This window comes from Microtus ochrogaster, chromosome 10 (assembly GCF_000317375.1).
Source record: "Microtus ochrogaster isolate Prairie Vole_2 chromosome 10, MicOch1.0, whole genome shotgun sequence".
In the NCBI taxonomy this organism is placed as follows: Eukaryota; Metazoa; Chordata; class Mammalia; order Rodentia; family Cricetidae; genus Microtus; species Microtus ochrogaster.
This window is the reverse complement of record NC_022016.1, coordinates 52774128-52790343: the sequence shown is the minus strand read 5'-3', so window position 1 is coordinate 52790343 and position 16216 is coordinate 52774128. Positions and strand designations below refer to the sequence as shown.

Sequence of the window (16216 nt, the reverse complement as noted above, 5' to 3'; positions counted from 1 at the left end):
AAAAAACCAAAAAGAAGACTGGGTTAAACAGAAACTTCCATCTACAAAAGACATGGACAGATCTTCAATGGTGAACTATATAGCATACACTATTAATTCTCCTGTTACAGTTGGGACACTGACTCACAAATATAATAGCAGCCCAAGGCACTACTCCAGTTCTGGTAAATCTATTAGATGCTGATCTAAACCAACAAGCCAACAGGATTTTGTAGCACTGAAAGGAAACTTATTGTTTTTGTGTCACACATAGCTAAGGAGTTTACAAAACAATTAAACTTGAAAATATTAAGCTGTCAACACACATTATAGTCTAATAACTCATAACATATAGGCTGTTTTCTAAATTAAACAAAAGCAAATACATACATAAAACTAATATATTTTACTGGCCCTCAAAACCTTTTTTCATTAGAGTTATAAAATTCCTTTTGTCCTTCAGAGATAAGATAGTATCTCATCTCTGTCCTTGTGTGTGCTGTGTCTGGATCCACGACACAACTTCTTTAAAAACCACTAACTTAAAACCTCTGAACTAAGGGACTGGAGAGATAGCTCAGTGGTTAAGAACATTTGCTCTTGCACTGGACCCAGGTTCAGTTCCTAGCACACAAACAGTAGCTCACAACAGCTGCAGCTCTGTTCCAAGGAATCTGACCCCCTCTTTGGCAAGCATGCTGTGCCCACACATGCATGCAGACTGTGGTGGCTTGAATGAGAAAGACCCCAAAGGCTCATATATGGTTCCTAGTTAGTAGAACTGTTTGGGAAGGATTAAGAAGTGTGGAGTAGGTGTGGTTTTGTTAGAGGAGGTGTATCACTGGGGGTAGGCTCTGAGGTTTCAAAAACCCATGCCAGGCCCAATCTCACACTTTCTCTGCCTGCAGCTTCCCTATGAGATGTGGGCTCTCAGCTAATGCCACCTAGCTCCTGACCATGATGATCACAGACCAACCCTCTGAAATTGTAGACAAGTCCCTGATTAAATGCTTTATTTTATAAGTTGTCTTGGTCATGATGTTTCACCCCAGCAACGGAATAACAACTAAAACACAGGCAAAACACCTATACACGTAAAAACATCGACATAAACTTTTTCTAATTCTAAACTGCAAATATTAATTAGTCATTGTCATAAATAAAAATTAGCTGAATTCCATTATGTGACAGAGAAATCCTTAAAGAGATATGCACACCACCTTTACCAATATGGTAAAAGTACAAGTCAGGAAATGGTGGAAACACTTGGGAGGTGGAAGCCTATGGATGGAATTCAAGGTCATCCTTGGCTATACAGTACGTTTGCGGTCAACCTGAATAACACAATATACTATCTCAAAAGAATATATATTCTCTCTCTCAGAGAGAGAGAGAGAGAGAGAGAGACAGAGACCGAGACAGAGACAGAGACAGAGAGAGAGGGAGAGATGGATGGATGGATGGATGGATGGATGGATGGATGGATGGATGGATATACATACACACACACATGCATACATACCTGTGCATGTATGTGGAAAAATGACAAAAAAAAGGGAGAAGAACTATGTCTCAGATTCCCTTCAGAAATACACAGTATCTACAATAGTGTTTGGCTAGATATGGTAGCGCACGCCTTTAATCCCAGCACTCAGGAGGCAGAGGCAGGTGAATCTCTGTGAGTTTGAGGCCAGCCAGATCTACAAGGCAAGTTCCAGGACAGCCAAAGATACACAGAAAAACCCTGTCTCAAAAAACCAAAAAAAAAAAAAATGAAAAAAAATAAAAATAGGAAAACAAAATACTGTCTGCATATGTTTCTCAGCAGACATCTACGTATCAAGAGAGATTTCACATTCATAAGGACAATACAGCACACCCAGAGTCAATTTAGTTCACAATATTACTAGGTAGAATCATTTTAGATAGCAAACTATTACACAGAAACATAAAGATTTAAAAATAGAATGATATTCTCAGCTTTAAAGTTAGTTTTTAAATAATTATTCCCTGGAATAAAGGGACAGTTCCAAAGTAACACCTTAATTTGTTTGTTCTGCCGGTCAGAGCTGAAGCCGTCATTTGCTTAAGCATGCAAGCAATGCTTCTCTGCCAGTCAACTACACTGATATCCTATGACATTTAAAGGAATTTGCACTGGAACAAATAAAAGAAAGGTTGGGAGAATGAAATCCATAAAGCTACATGTTACCTAGTATGGTACTGTGATATAAAAAGAAATACACATTTGCCCTCTGTTCCAGCTCCTAAAATTCTTGAAATTCCCAGTAGTGCGTAGCATTTCAATGCAACAGAGATAACTGACAATCAGGGCTCCTGGAAAAGCCTGGGAAGAGGGCTGCTTACAGAGGGACCAACTTTTAGTTTTACCCCTCAACCTCCTGAGAGAGGAAAACAGCTGAAGCCTGGGTTAATAGCCAGTGACCAATGGTATAATTAATCACAGCTCTGTAATGAAGTTGCCCATCTAGTGTCAGAATCACAGAGGGTAAGGCTATCGTGGATGCTCCAGCTTCAGGTCAGCCACTGAAATGGAGACCCTTGCCTGTGCCACACAGGAGAAATGAGCCATTTCACAAAGCTTTTTCATGGCTCTGACTGCGGATCATGAAAAGGTTTTAAGTCACTAAGTTGAAAGTGATTCATTATATAGCAAAGGTAAGGACTTGTGGTTAAAAAAAAAAAAATTAAAGAAAAACCTTAAGGTCTTTAAAACGCACTGCACACAAAGACTGGCAGTATAGGGGAACTAGCAAAAAAAAAAAAAAAAAAAAAAAAAAACAGGAGCTAGGAAACAGCAGCAGATATAAAATCTCCCTTATCTGTAAAAAAGAACCTCACATGCACATACACTTGGTAGGATATGCAGCGCAGGGATAAAGTGCATGTTTGAGGTTCTGAATTCAATTCCTGACTTGGAGGTGGAGTGTGCTCCCATCAAAAGAGTGAAAAGACAAGACACAGAATGTAAAAGAACAATATCGTATGTCTGAAAAAGATCTACTCTACGGAATATAAAACTCTTGGTTAGGTATGGTGGCATAGACCTGTAATTACAACATGCAGAAGACTGGGACAGGAGCATGGTGGGGGGAAGATAGGGTAAAGGGTGTATACAAGAGGGAAGGGGAAAATGGCTTTTCCACCAGAAAGCAGATATGCGTTGCAGGCCATGAAAGGGAAATATCCCAAAGACAAGCACATCCTGAGGTAGGGCAGTGTTCCTTCTAAGCCATGTTACAGAGAGCCATATTAGTACTGCACATGCTTCTCCGTTAAATCTCTAAGGTCTAAGCCTATAAGATGGGCACAGCATGTTCCAGGCGGGTCTCAGCTGTGGACTACATGAGTTTTAAGAGAAGGCTCTCCACTGGGACAGAAAATGGAAGAGAAAGCTGCACTCCCTGAGGTCAGCAAGGAACTCCCCAGGGGAAGAAGAATCTTTAGGAACAAAAGTCCTTACTATGATCTCCAATTACTCTGCCCTACATGCAGAAACGCTTTCAAAGCCAAGTCTGGATGATCGTTTTATTCAGTACAGTAGAAAACTTTCTTTTTCCTATCAAAACATAACATTACTGAAAACCCATGTCTGACTCCAAAACCTGTATCCTTACTAGCTCCAACATCACATTACCCTCAAAATACTGACCAGGCATGGTAGGCACACCTTTAACCCCAGCACTCTGGAGGCAGAGGCAGGTGGATATCTTTGAGTCTGAGGCCAGCCTGTTCTATACAGTGAATTCCAAAACAGTCAAAGATAGATAGAGACCCTGTCTCAAAAAAACGAGACAACACAAATGTATCCTCAAAGTACTATCAGTAGAAAGTATGGGAAAGAGTCGTCCTGAGAAGACGAAGAAAGGGGGGAGAAAGATTTTCAATAAAGCAGTACAAAATTCTCTGTGGGACCGGAGAGCTGGCTCGGTGGACAAAGTGCTTGCTATGCAAGCATGAGGACCTGAGTTCAGATCCCAAGAACACATGTAAAAGGCAGGCAAGGCAGGCGTGATGGCCACCTGTGATTTAAGCACAAGCCATAAGGAATCCCCAAGCTGGCTATAGACTAGCTGGAACTGGTTAGCTCTGGGTCCAAACGACTCTGCCTCAACAAATACAGAGTAATCAAAGAAGAAACCCAAAGTCAACTTTGGGCCTCCACACACACCCTCCTCCCACACACCTCCTCCACACTCATGTATACACATGAACACACACCACACACACAAAAAAATAAATAACAAATAAATAAATAAAACTTCTTTGTGGACTGATATCAAAGAAAAATATTTGGCTGGATATGGTAGCTGGCACACACCTTTGATCCCAGCACTGGGGAGGCAGAGGCAAGGAGATCTGTAAATTTGAGGCCAGCCTGGTACATAGTAAGTTCCAGACAGGCCAGAGCTACATAGTGAGACCCTGGCTCAAAAAATAAAGAAAAGGATAGAATACTTAATTAGTCCAGAAGGCCTGCAGGGTAGAACCGGATTTATAGCTAGCATTCAATATGATATTCCCTATATTAGGAACAAAGACCCAGAGTAGAAAAATATTGTCTTAAGGGCTGTACTTTAAGCTCAAGCACAATACCACCAGAACAGATACCCTAAAAAGTCAAAAACTCCACATTTCCTTGTTGAAAGTTCCTCCAAGCAGAAAGAGAACCTAGGATTAGGGTGGTTCTAATATAATCGAGGGCAGGAGCATAGCTCAGGGGCAGAGAGTCAGGGGTCTTGCTAGCAGAAGAGGCCCTGAGTCTGATACTCAGCACTATGAAGAAAAATCATCTCAGTTCTCTGTTTCAACTTAAAACAGGAACATTAACTACTTCTCCAAAATGTGTAAAAAGCGAAAGTATATGTACGTTCATGACTTGATTAAACTGCATTTTCTTTAAATATTTACTTTTTAAAAATGAGGCACCATATCTTTTCTAACAGATTCGAGACTCTTAAGATTACGTGGCTTGAGTAAAAGTTGCCGTGAAAAGCACCCTCCCAGAGCAACCCCCTTCCTGTTTTTCAAGTGTGTATGTTTACTTTCACATCTGCTTCAAAAGATAAAAGCAACAATGGAGACACCAACCGCATAACTGTATCCTACCAACCCGGAAATGAAGCTATGAAGCCAGACTTGCTGTGAAATGGGTCTTTAGAACACAGCCTAACGCTGCGCACAGGCTAACACTCAAAAGAGAGCTTAAAAATTTCAGTATGAGTCTAAATCAAAACCAAAGACCAACACTAGACAAAACCTAATGCTTTTTATATAACTGTATTACATACTTACATATAGTAATTATACGGACAGATATCCAATTTCAGTAGAAACAGGTACAAATAGAATGTAAAACTAAGCAAGCCTGGAAACCTGGGTTCAATCCCAGAACCCATATAAAGATGGAAAGAGAACTGATGCCACAAAGCTTGCTTCTGGTCTCCACACATGCAGACATCATGCACATGTACACAAACACACACACACACACACACACACACACACAACTACAGTAATAATACACTAGTCAAAAATATTTAAAAGAGGAGACTGGAGAGATTGCTCAGAGATTAAGAACATTGACTGCTCTTCCAGAGGTCTTGAGTTCAATTCCCAGCAACCACATGGTGGCTCACAACCATCTGTAATGAGATCTGGTACCCTCTTTTGGCGAGCAGGCAAACATGCAGATGTATGTGTGCATATATGTGTGTATATACATACATACAAACATACATATATATACACATACATACATACATACATACATATGAACCTAGAATGATGGCAAACACCTGCAATCCTAACATCTGAGAGATGAAGGAAAGAGATGTGGAGTTCAAAGTCACCCTCAACTACATAGCAAGTTTCACGGCCAGTCTAGGGGCACATGAAACTCTGGCAGAGAGAAAGGAATGAAGAAAGGAGAGAGGGAGGGAGGGAAGGAGGGAGAAAGGCAGAGAGAGAAGCAAGGATAGAAATAGGAGGGAGGGAGGGAAGGAAAGGCAGTTACTGCCCTCATGACCATGAGGTCGTAGTTTATCCAAGGGAAAAGAGAAATAGCACTTATTTAATATCTTTGTGTGATGGGCACATACTACACGTCTATTACCTGAAATAAGGATGTCATCCTCATTTTACACAAGAAATACAAGCAAAGAAAAGAACTTTCGTAAGATAGCAATTACTAAGAACTCATCAGTTTTAACAGGAAAAGGTTTATATCCCCAATCTCCTATCCCCCACTTGCTCATAGACGTGCTGAGCAAGCAAAAGGGTCCTAGTAAGACTTCCCTCTTGACGCCAATTTTCAACTGTGAAATTTTAAGCAAGTCACTGAACTTTTAACTTGCTACCTACAATGTAAAGCAGGATTGGTAACACTCCAATGACCTGTGAAAATCATGTTGACCAGCATCTATGTCAGCATGACTCTAAGAACATCACACAGGACAAAGGATGTGGTTCACAGCAGGGTGCGTGCCTAGCATGTGTCAGCACCTCAAAAACGTAAATACTCAGACTTAACATCCTACCTTTAGCTCATTTAATCATAACAACATTAAAGGTATAGACTATCCCCATATTATAGAATGAATAAAATGTTACAGATACGAATTAACTTGTCCATGGCCGCTACTTAAAGACTGATACTAGAATTTAAAACAAAGCATTACCCCAAAGCCCATATTCTTTAACATCTACATTATATCTACACAGCACCCAGCACGGAGCCTGGACCACACTAAGCAATCAATGAAGGGGCGTACTAAATAGGCCCCAGTGAATCCTGTTGGGGATGTGTTGAGCCAGAGAAGAGCCAGAAATGTTAGCACAGGTTGACTCTGCTTTTTTCTGTATGTGTGTGCCACTCCCGCTCTTCTGTGTAGGTGCCCAATCTGTCCTACTCAGACCAGATCATTAAACTCCTTTAGGGCGGGAGCATGTCTTCTACATTCTTTTATGATCACGTGTATTCACAGGATCCTGCTCATTATGGATCATCAATATGCAGTGAACGAATGAGTACACCATTCCTCTTCTCAAAATCCTTCCAAGAACCCTGCTTACGTTAACATGCAAAGACATGAACACAGAGAACTGAAAGGCTTACCCTTCCTACCTATGACATCTGAACTCGACGCTCACCCTACATCATTCTGACTCACTGTGCACACTAACTTCATGTTTCTCAAACACACCAAACAAGGAAAGTGAGATGGCTCCACCTGATAACCTGAGCTTGACCACGGGAACCCATGGTAGAAAGAACCTGACCTCTCCACCCACAACATGCATTTGCTAGTGTTTATGTCCATATACACGTAAACATACACTATATAGATAAAATAGATAAAACTGCAAAGACCACACCAAATAAGCTTAATCCTTCTCATGTTAAACCTTGCCTACACTTCTGGTCCTCCAGATGCCCCTTACTTCATCCAGAATTCTGCTCAAATGACACCTCGGAAAGGTTATCTCTGACCTCTATAATCTAAAATATTAACCCCCCCAACCTTACTCTTTGTTCTCTTACTCTGCTTTCCCCATTCCTCAGTAAAATCTAATGCCTTGTTTCTTATCACCAACTTACCATTTAGCTGTACCGTCTCACTAAAATGTAACCTATAAGCAAGGTGTGGTGTTAGTGTTCCCCTATAATCTCAGCACTCAGGGTGATGGACAGGAAGACCACAGGTCAAGACCAGCCTGGGCTACATAGCCCTGTCTCAAAACATCAAGGACTTGGGATGTACTCAAAGGGGAACTGCTTGTCTAGCATGCACAAGATGCTAGAGGTTTGATCTTCAGCATCATGCACACACAAAAAATAACAAAAATCAAGAGCAAAACGTCTAGGCGCTGGACAGATAGCTCAGTGGTTAAGAGCACTGAGTTAGCTCCCAGTATCCTTGTCAGACAGCTCACAACCACCTGGAAACCCAGCTTCAGAGAAAAAGACACCCTCATGACGTATCTTGAGAACCTTTAGGCCTACATGTTAGGAACCCCAGTGGTTATGTTCCACTCCAATATAATCCTCTAATTTTAGGAACAAATCGGGGGGGGGGTACAAGAAATCAGATTTGCACAGGGAAACCCGTGTACTTGAACAGCAAAAGGAGTTCATTATCTTTCTTTTCTTTCCTAATTTAAATCCTCCAGATTCATTTCTAAGAGCCAACAATATATGTAAACCTCCAAGGATCCACAGATGCCCAAAACCAATGAGAACAGGTAATTGGGAACAGGATATTTACAACGTCAAAGTTTCTCCACAAATACTAAAGCATACACCACTACACAGTGGTTACCACTTTAACCAGGTGGCCAGATTAGCAACACTAATTGTGGAACAGCCTGACATTCTGAACTTCCTGATATGATTCAAAACAAAGAACACATCATGCAGAAGTCTTGCCAAAAATGTTTAACCTACGTCTAATCAAAGCTACAGAGATAAATTTCTAGTTTATAGGAAACAAAGCAAATAGAAGAACAAATTAAACAAAACCTTAAGGGAACAATCAGGCAAATTCAGAATAGAACATTCTACAATCAGCTGGCACCAGGACTTACCAAAGTTAATGGCAAGTGTGTGTGTGTGGGGGGGGGGGGTAAGTACTGTTCTAGATTAAAGGAAATGAGGGAGATATGATCAAATATTTACATTTAAAAATCTAATGAGGGCTGCTGAAATAGCTCAGTGGGTAAAGGCACAAGTCTGGCAACCTGAATTCAATCCCTGGAAAATGCATAAGATGGAAAAAGGATAGAACTGACTCCACAGAGCTGTCTTCTGGCCTCTGTACCCACACATACGCATCATAGATATACACACCACCAATAAATAATTTTTTTAAAAAACCTAACTAGGGACATCTAAATTTGGGCTAGGTATTGACTGATATTATGGAATGCTATTACTGTCTTAGGCATATAACCATGGGTTACGCTTATGTAAGGTAATAGCTTTATTCTTCAGAAATGTACACTAAAATGTTTTGGAAGTATAAAGTATCTGACTTCTTCAACTTCAAGAAGATATCATACAGAAGGACAGAGGAGGGAAGGAAGGAAGGACAGAAATACGAATCTAGAAACAGAATTACAACACAGATCATAAATCTTAATTATCCTCACATTCACATCATACTACACACCCTATGTTGTAAGTCTAGCTAATGCATTAAACCGTATCTGCACTGGGGAGGGAGGTACAAGAAGGGGCAATAGTGATAATCCTTTGCTTTCTAAAAGCTGACTGTCTTACGGTGAGTACCAGCATCAGATGACATATCTAGCAAATATGCAAATGCTGTAAGAGCTCAAAAGAACACCAATAAACCTTCAGAGACTAAAATAGCTTTGGGATCATTGCCCTGACATAAGTACATCCCTTTTAACTACTTGGTAACAACCGACTTTTTTCTACCTGACAAAATTACCAGAGACTATGGAAACATAAAATGTCTATGTTTTGCCTGTAAGGAACACAGGGTATGATTTTAAAAATAAAACGCTGCTTCCATTTCCACCGAAAAAGCTACTAATAGACTATGTGGGTATTCTCGCCTCCCAGAGCAATTGTGTTATTCTGAGTGTTGAGGATGCCAAGAAAGCTGGAAGATTTAAAAATAACCTAACAAAGAGCTCATTCCAATACCAGATGGAAAAAAAAATTACTCTAAAGACACATGTGTGGGAGGGCATATATACAATATCATATGACACTATAAAAAAAGGATTTATGTAATTGCATAATACTATCAGGATTGGCAGGACTCTGCAGGTAGTAAGCTAGCAACAGTATCAATTCACTGAATCATTTTCTTTAAAAGAAAATGGGCAAGAAACAGCAAGTGGGTGGTAGAAAGGAAGAGAAAAGAGAAAGAGAAAGCCTTCACTGTAAGGCTGACTTCATGTGTCCCTCTTGCATGCTGAAATGGTTGCCAGGTAAAATTTGAGGGCTTAAATCCTTGGAGCCCTTGACAGTTCTGCCTGTGAGTCCATATGGCTAAAAACTAAGGTAGTAGTAGGGAGTGAATATCAACAACATGTTCCTAGTGCATTACCAAGGTGAAATACCCTTCACATGAATGAATACATGTAACACTTCAAACTGGCAAATTAAAACACATACTTACAGAGAAAACATGTCTTTTTTAAAAAATATTTATTTATTTACTCATTATGTATACAGTGTTCTGTCTGCCTGTATGCCTGCAGGCCAGAAGAGGGCACCAGACCTCATTACAGATGGTTGTGAGCCACCATGTGGTTGCCGGGAATTGAACTCAGGACCTTTGGAAGAGCAGGCAATGCTCTTAACCGCTGAGCCATCTCTCCAGCCCCAGAGAAAACATGTCTTAAAAAACAAAAAATAAAAAAAGTGAAACATATGCTTGACGCACAAGTCAAATAGTATTTCTTTATAAAGTGATATACTCAAACAACCCTTAAGATTTCATGGCAAGTACTAGTTTCATAGGACATATCTGGCATATAAGCAATTGCTGCAACGCTGACGAGATGGCTCTCTGGTTAAAGCCCTCACCATAAGCATAAGGACCTGAGTTTGGATCCTCAGAACCCACACAAATGCCATAGTAGAGAGAGTAAAGTATAAAGAGGCTACTGATTTTTTTCCAATCTATTTTATCAATATAAATTCATGGTCATAGTTCTTACCTATTTTTTTTTTACTAAAATTTTATTTTAAAATCTTACCTATTTCATCAAACAATCTTTCCCCTTCAAATTCACTCTGTCAAGATTACTGTAACCATATCTAAGCTCCAAGTCACATAGCCAAAAAAAAAACAATTCTAATCTTTATAGGCAATATAAATTATAAATTATGGGAATCAAGAATGATTGGTGAGAGCCTAGATTAACTGAAAGGAAGAAACTCAAAGAATCCAAAGCCATGGAAGGTAAAGAATGAGAGCCCAATAAACAATCAAAGTTTAATTTAATCCACATGGGTTTATCTTGGAGATAATAAAGAGATAATTGAAAAAACAGAACTGATTTTCATAAGTGAAATAGTAGAATAAAAAATAGAAAAATAAGGGGTTGGAGAGATGTCTCAGTGGTTAAAAGTATTGACTGTGGACTCTGGTTTGGTTCCCAGAACCCATAATGCAGCTCAGAACACGTTACTCCAGGTCCAGGGAATCCAACGCCTCTTCTGGCCCTGGTGGGCACCAGGCATACAAATAGTACACATATGTACTTTCAGGCAAACACTCAAACATATAAAATAAAAATAAATTTTCAATGTAGTAGAGTAAACACGATGCTAGAATTTCTATAATGAAAGAACATCAAAGGAAGCACTCTGACTGTAAAGAGAGGGAATATTTGCACATCACACTCCAATTTCTCTATTCAGGCTGCATATTTACTTTCAGTTACTTTGGCGGATGCTGATGACAAATGGGTTAGAGATATTAAAGCTCTCTCCAGCCGTCCTTGACATTATAAGAGTCACATGGTATTTTTCTTATTCTCAAATAATTACCTATTTTTCTAAACACTTCAAGATGTTTGAAATCTTATTCAAATAAAAATAATTCAAGTCAGGAGGTGGTGGCACATGCCTTCAATCACAGCACTTGGGAGGCAGAGGTAGGTGGAACTCTGTGAATTTGAGGCCACTCTGGGCTACAGAGCGAGTTCCAGGACAGTCAGGACTACACACAGAGGAACCCCATCTCAAAAAAACAAAACACTCAGAAAAATAAATGAAAACAAACTTAACCATAATCTGATTCTCCTACTACACTTTCCTAAAACTGGTATTTGAAGGACCAGCAAGATTGTTCTAGATGAGATCATCACACCCATTCTCCTTCCCAAGGCCTCTAAACTCTGACCGGTACTCACTGCTGTGGTTCTTCCTTTATCCTTCTCACCACGCACTCATTAAACAGCAGCAGAGGAAGCCAAAGTGCTAATCCAACTCTGTGTGCTCTCCAGAGTATTGCTTACACTGCGTTTTACCTGACACACCATGAACTCGCTCAGGAAAAGAGCACACCGTGTAGGTGACGCATCAAGAACTATAACTGACAACAAAAAGCTACACATAGATTTGGCATCCAGCCTTACCGCTAGCTGAAAGCTACCATGAACGCAGCCAACTACCGTCTAGTAATGCTGGGTTCTTTTAAAAATAATGCCTGTAATTGATCGATACAGGGGAAATCCTTGTAAAAATTTCATCTTTGCAGATTTTATTCAGAGAAAAAAAAGCGAAGTTTTTCATAAGAAAAGAGTAATTGAAATTATTATTGCTTAGTTCACAAACAAAATAAGGTAAGTGATGTCCTGTCCAAGCAACTGGAGGAAAAACAAATCCTTGAGAGGTGGCGATGAATCCGCTTCTGAATATGCATTTGACTAATCGCCAACCCAGTAACTCTTGGAAAAATACGCTGGCAGCACCACAGTGGGCACCAGCCTGCTTCTTAGATAACAAGGAAACAGACTGTGGTCTAAACATATGCTACTCTTGACTTCAGAACCAAATTCGGGCCCTGATGGCCACTGATATTCCAGAGCTATGAAATCAGGTCATGATCACCAATTTTGTATATTCAAAGAGTAATGGAAACTCTACCCATCCCACCAAAATCTACAGGCAGAAGAATATCACAATCTAATGGCAAGCATATTAAAAGCACCTGCAGAATTCAAGAATCTCATGGCTTTTAGACAGGGTCCCTCCCAAACAATTTAACTCTGAATCTTTCTTAGGAACAGGAGGAAGGCAAAACAAATGGCATCTTAAGTATGCACTTAAAAGTATGAATTTGTTTGAAATAAAGACCATAAACACCCTCACTGGAGATACGGCTCAATGGTTAAGAGCACTTATTGCTCCTGCAGAGCACATGAGTTCAAGACCCAGGACCTACATGATAACTAACAACCATTTGGAACTCTAGTTCCAGGGGATCCGACACCCCCTCTTCTGACCTCCAAAAACACCAGGCATACACAGGTACACCAGACAAAATATCCACAGACATAAAATAATATTAAAGACTATAAACCTCTCGGTGTAGAGGCCTCTGCCTTTAATCCTATTAAAGAGGCTGAGGCCAAGGATCAGCAATTATACTGAGTTTGAGATCAGCCTAAACTATGCAATCATACCCTGTTTCAAGACAGCTATACACACTGAGCAACCACAAACTAAGGGATGAGATGATAGGAAGCTGGATATCTAATTTTCAATTTGTTAGAGTTGAGCTAGGTGTGGTGACACACTCATTTTCATAATCCCAGCACTGGGAAGCTGAGGCAGAAGGATCTTGAATTTGAGGCTAAGACTGAGTTACATAGCAAGACTGCTGGAAGGAAGGAAGGAAGGAAGGAAGGAAGGAAGGAAGGAAGGAAGGAAGGAAGGAAGGAAAGTTGCTCAGCAGTTAAGAGCTCTGGCTACCCTTGAAAAGGACCTGGGTTCAACTTCCTGCACCCGGGTGGTGGCTCACAACTGTAACTCCAGTTCCAAGGGATCCGATGCCTTTTAGCCTCCACAAACATGTCTTGCATATACGTACATGCAGCCAAAACACCTATACACATAAATTAAATTTTTTTAAAAAAGTAGAAGTTGGAAATTTAGCTTACTAGCAGAGAGCTTGCCTAGGTCCTCAGTTCTGAAAAAAAAAATTTAAAAAGACCAATGAAAAATTTAAACTCAAACTGAAGACAAAAGTGTACCTATTTGATATAAAACACTGGTATAATGCTGAAAGAATTTTAGTGAGGTCTAAAGATTTTAAGTATTTATTTCTAAACCTGTACTTATACAGTGGGGGGAGTATGACTTCATTTGTTTTTTTGTTTGTTTGTTTGTTTTTCGAGATAGGGTTTCTCTGTGGTTTTGGAGCCTGTCCTGGAACTAGCTCTTGTAGACCAGGCTGGTCTCGAACTCACAGAGATCCTCCTGCCTCTGCCTCCCGAGTGCTGGGATTAAAGGTGTGCGCCACCACCGCCCGGCGGGAGTATGACTTCATTAGTAGAAAAATTAGGTTACTATGCTGAGCCTGGGATCAACATTGGCTTTACTTTTTAAAATGGCAAAGACATGCAGTACTTCCATCCCAAAGCATCTGAACAATAGCTATCTTAATCATAAGGAAAGTGGCCAGCTACAGTATCAAATGCCTTTAATTCCAGCACTCAGGAGGAAGAGGCAGGTGATCTCTCTAAGTTGGAGGCCAGCGTGGTCTACAGAGCGAGTTTCAGGACAGCCAGAGCTACACAGAGAAACCCCATTTCAAAAACCAAAAAGGGAGAGAAGAAAAAGGTTAGGAAAGTGAAGAGTAGAAACTTCTTCAAAAAAAGAGCGAAATTAAGACGAGAAGAATTACATAAAGGGTGTGGTGTCTATCCGCTTCACTAAAAGGGTCAAACCAACTGCAATCTTTCTACCAGAGTAAGAACAGGGAGAACAGTCCTGAGCAACTGCATGGAGTACAGTGGGTCCCCAAGAGAGCACAGACCCGCTCTAATAGCCCTCAGGACACAAACGGAACCATTTCTTGCAATTTTCCCTAAAAACAGAAGGAACAAAATAGTAGCTGTGAAATCACCGGACTACTAAAATTAAAAGAAAAAAATAAACCTCTCAGCATCTCTGAAAAACACAAAAACAAACCAACAAAACAAACAACAACAACAACAACAACAAAAAAAAAACCCAAGTCTCCACAGGCTAGTCATTTATGGTAGGGGACAGTTCAGGGACCAACAGGACGACAGTCGCTGCCGTGTGACCCCAAAGCAGCCCGCCAGCGATCTGTTCCAGGTAAGACCGCTTTCTGTCTGCAGAGAACGCGTGTTCCCGGGGAGGACGACCCTGTTTGGGCAGAAGCTCCCTCCAGGAGCATCCACCTGGAGATGAAGTCAGAGGGCGAGCCCAGCTCCAGGATCGCCACAGGTACAGGCAGCCCAGCAAGCCGGGAACGATTTCCAAGCCGACAGCTGCGCGAACTGAAAAAGGAGGTCACGGAGCTGAGAAAATAGCTTTAACCCTTGGCTCCCTGGGACCCCTGAAGATCACGAAGCAAGGCACCGGATCCGGCGGGCTCTGAGATCCGAGGGGATTCTGGAAGGCCTGGGAGCGCTGCGAAGCGCCCCGCGCCCTCGGATGCCGCCTGACTCGTCTGCCCAGCCTCCCCGTCCCCGGTGGCACCAGCACCTTCGCACCGCTGCCCACCTGGTTTCCTGCCGGGGCTCCCGCCCACCGCGCGGTGACTGACAGGCCGGCACGGGCCGAGGACCCCTCCGCGGGAAGACACCCCAGGCTGAACTTTGAGACGCGAGGCCCGGTGCGCTCCCCCCTCCCTGCGCTCTCCACAGCAGCACCCCGGCCGCCGCCGCCCCCCTCCCACCGGCTCCCCAGGCCGCCGCGTCCCTGCCTCTAGCCCCCCGGCTCCCCGCGTGAGCCCGCACCCCGGCTCCCGGGCCTGCAGGGGGGGCTGGAGACAAAGGCTGCGGCGGCTCCGCGGCCGCCCGGACCGTCCCCTCGGGGCCAGCGCCGCGCCCCCCACTGACTCGCCTCGCGCTCCCTCGCGCGCGCGCCTCGCCTCACCAGTGGCTCCCGGCCGCGCCAGCAGCAGCTTCAGCCCGACGAACAATGGCAGGAGGCGGCGGCGGCGACGTCCGAGGCTCCGGCCCTCTGCGGCTCGTCGGCTGCAGGCGGGCTGACTAAACCCGCCGGCCGAGGGAGGGAGCGAGCGAGCGAGCGAGGGAGAGAGCGAGCAGGCAGCCCCGGCGCGCGCCCTCCCGCCTTTCCTCGGCGAGCAGAGGCCGGCGCGGCCCGCGGCCCGCCCGCGCCCCTCCCCCCCGGCTCGCCACAACATTGTAGTAAATTCTTATTGGGCCGCGCGGAGGGAAGGAGGAGGCCGGGCCCGCGGCCCGCCAGCGCATTGGCTGAGACCCTGTTCGGGCTCCCGCGTCTTACCTCCCCCTCCCCAAGAGCGGTAAGGAGAGGTGGGGGGGGGGGAGGAAAAAAAGAGAAAGGGGGGGTAGCAAGGGTCTGGCGGCTGTGCGCACGCGCAAATCGAACCCGGTCTGGCGCTGGAGACCCCAGGTTCTGGGCTCCAGAAGAAACCGTGTAGAGAATGGGGCAACTAGTGACCAGAACGCTGGTGAGACCTTTCCGCCCTATGGAGGGCCAGGGAAGAAG

General features: G+C 42.9%; 1 protein-coding gene across 1 annotated transcript in view; it reads right to left on the bottom strand.

Moving 5' to 3' along the window:
- Epb41 (erythrocyte membrane protein band 4.1) overlaps positions 1-15826 on the bottom strand; it is a 123335-nt gene extending 107509 nt beyond the window's left edge. Inside the window, exon 1 of the mRNA XM_013348311.2 lies at positions 15620-15826. The gene's annotated coding sequence lies outside the window, so the exon portion shown is untranslated. The remainder of the gene's footprint in view (positions 1-15619) is intronic.
- Positions 15827-16216: the final 390 nt, after the last annotated feature.